Source organism: Diaphorina citri, unplaced genomic scaffold (genome assembly GCF_000475195.1).
Source record: "Diaphorina citri unplaced genomic scaffold, Diaci psyllid genome assembly version 1.1 scaffold1117, whole genome shotgun sequence".
Taxonomy (NCBI): domain Eukaryota; kingdom Metazoa; phylum Arthropoda; class Insecta; order Hemiptera; family Psyllidae; genus Diaphorina; species Diaphorina citri.
The window spans coordinates 69695-72972 of NW_007378546.1; the positions used below are offsets into that span (position 1 = coordinate 69695).

General features: G+C 33.3%; 1 long non-coding RNA gene across 1 annotated transcript; it reads right to left on the bottom strand.

The window, feature by feature from the left end:
- Positions 1 to 2053: 2053 nt before the first annotated feature.
- Positions 2054 to 2875, bottom strand: LOC113469533. Its single transcript, XR_003392905.1, has 2 exons — positions 2211 to 2875; positions 2054 to 2124 (listed from the first exon to the last, which is right to left on the bottom strand). It is a non-coding gene; the product is annotated as an uncharacterized LOC113469533 (long non-coding RNA).
- Between the last annotated feature and the right edge of the window lie 403 nt (positions 2876 to 3278).

The following is a 3278-nucleotide window of genomic DNA, read 5'->3' on the forward strand; positions in this document are numbered from 1 at the left end:
GTAGAAATTAAGGACAATTGAGTAGCCACTTTAATAGAGTAGCAACCAGTGCCGGTATTACCCCTGTAAAAAGATTATTGAAATATGGAGCTAACTAGGCTGGCTAAGGACAATTGAGTAGCCACTTTAATAGAGTAGCAACCAGTGCCGGTATTACCCCCGTAAAAAGATTATTGAAAAATGGAAATTGATTGCAAAGGAGGTACTTAGTAATTCCGTGATATCCACCACAAAGAATTCGTAATTTGATTTGAAATAGGTAGAAATTCCAACATGAGAGATGCGACCATTCAGTTGTTATTTTTAAAAGTTATCAACTGATCAAACGTAAATAAATGAAGTTCTTTATTGGATTTTTAATTTTTAGATGATGCGTTTCATTCTTCACAGTTGGTAATGTAATGTAATTTGTAATGTAATTTGGTTAAAAAATAGTTTTTCAATGTCATTTTAGGTGATGTTGTTTCTCAAGTGACAATGTGTATTAACACCTTCATATGGACCATTATTGATATGGATATAAATTATAAATGTATGATTTGCTTCTATCCTGACCGGAGCCACAATCTGTAAACCACAATCTGTGTAAACTCGGTGTAAACCACAATGTGTGTAAACTCGGTGTAAACCACAGTGTGTGTAAACTGGGTGTAAACCACAATCTGTGTAAACACGGTCTAAACACTGTAAACCATAATCTGTGTAAACTTGGTGTAAACCACAATCTGTGTAAACTCGGTGTAAACCACAATCTGTGTAAACTCGGTGTAAACCACAATGTGTGTAAACTCGGTGTAAACCACAGTGTGTGTAAACTGGGTGTAAACCACAATCTGTGTAAACTCGGTCTAAACACTGTAAACCATAATCTGTGTAAACTTGGTGTAAACCACAATCTGTGTAAACTCGGTGTAAACCACAATCTGTGTAAATTCGGCTTCTCAAATCGTAAAACTGACTTTAACACCTGATGATTCCCACGCATTTACGTTTAATCAGTTGATAACTTTTAAATAACAACTGAAAAGTCGCATCTCTCATGTTGGAATTTCTACCTACATTGAAATACTTTTATTTCAAATCAAATTACGAATTCTTTGTGGTGGATATCACGGAATTACCAAGTACCTCCTTTGCAATCAATTTCCATAGCCAGCCTAGTTAGCTTAGTTGGTAGTGCGTCTGCCTTGTAAGCGCTAGGCCGTGGGTTCGATTCCCGCCCGGGGCGGATTTTATCCTGATGGGATACGTTTAATCAGTTGATAACTTTTAAATAACAACTGAAAAGTCGCATCTCTCATGTTGGAATTTCTACCTACATTGAAATACTTTTATTTCAAATCAAATTACGAATTCTTTGTGGTGGATATCACGGAATTACCAAGTACCTCCTTTGCAATCAATTTCCATAGCCAGCCTAGTTAGCTTAGTTGGTAGTGCGTCTGCCTTGTAAGCGCTAGGCCGTGGGTTCGATTCCCGCCCGGGGCGGATTTTATCCTGATGGGATACGTTTAATCAGTTGATAACTTTTAAATAACAACTGAAAAGTCGCATCTCTCATGTTGGAATTTCTACCTACATTGAAATACTTTTATTTCAAATCCTTTTTGAATAAGTCCTTAACTAATTCTACGGACGTATTTGAAATATATTAAAAGGTTTGCCGCGTCCTTAGATTAAAGAAAAATTAAATGGAAATTGATCCAGCTTCTTTGTTCGTACATATTTGGGAAATATAGCTACGGTAATTACAAAAAATACAAAACAAATAAAAACAAAATTGATTAATGTATATTTAAAAAACCTAATATAGGCCTCTCTAAATAAACAAACAAAAACGAGAACGAACTTTTAATGAATAATAATAAAAAAAATTAAGGTGAATTTTTCAGAGGGCATTAATTTGTTGATCAATTCTAGATATATGAAATAAAAACGTTAAGGGAAATACACAGAAAGAATACTTTTTTTAATGTGGCTATGACAATAGTATACTAGAGAGCTGGAGTGACTGTTGAATTCCTACAGACACACAGTCGATACCTAGGGTATAATGTGGCTATGACAATAGTATACTAGAGAGCTGGAGTGACTGTTGAATTCCTACAGACACACAGTCGATACCTAGGGTATTAATGTGGCTATGACAATAGTACCTATACTAGAGAGCTGGAGTGACTGTTGAATTCCTACAGACACACAGTCGATACCTAGGGTATGTGTCTGTATCTATTATAATGAAGATAATATTCCCAAGTTCCTAGTAAAAATAGAAAGCCTTATTCTTTATTCGATAATAACCTCCAAATTCATCACCTTAACGAAAGTACAAGCTGTAAGTTTAACCACGACGATGTGTCATTTAGTTTCCCTGTTTGTTCGTTACTACATAAAATATGCAATTCTTTAACTAGTTTTGATGAAATTTTCGGCAACAATGGTAAACACATAGGACATTAAATTTTTTGATAAGTTTTGGGCCTCATTTTGATTTCGGAATTCCCGTGAACTAGGTACCTACATACTAGTATTTACCATGTTTCACATTTCAAATATTTGAAGGATGAATTTCTTTATTTGTTGTAATCACTAGGAATTTGAGAATGTTCTAGAACCCCAGGAAGATAACGAATGTGCTGGGCAGTGAAAATCTTTTAGGAATGATAATTCAATTAAAATGGGTCACTTTTAGTCACTCATCTTTAAATCGAAATAATACAACACTAAGTACCCTAACTAGCTTTGTGTTTTAAAATTATCTACGGAAAAGACAACGACAACAATCTAGAAGCAAAAGATGATCCATCTATAATAATTTAAAAAGATTATGTTAGTTATTTATGATTTTTTTAATTAATGGAAGGAATTAGTTCAAAAATAGAATAAATTATTAAATAAATTAAGTATAAATAAATGTAGGTACTAAATGGTACCCACAAAATAAATTTGTATTATGTATTTTTATTTTGTAAGTCTCCTAGTAAAAATAGAAAGCCTTATTCTTTATTCGATAATAACCTCCAAATTCATCACCTTAACGAAAGTATAAGCTGTAAGTTTAACCTCGACGATGTGCCATTTAGTTTCCCTGTTTGTTCGTTACTAAATAGGTAAAATATGCAATTCTTTAACTAATTTTGATGAAATTTTCGGCAACAATGGTCAACACATAGGATATTAAAATTTTTGATATGTTTTGAGCCTCATTTTGATTTCGGAATTCCGTGTTTGTTTTCTTTTTATAATTTACTGAACTAGGTACATACTAGTATTTACCA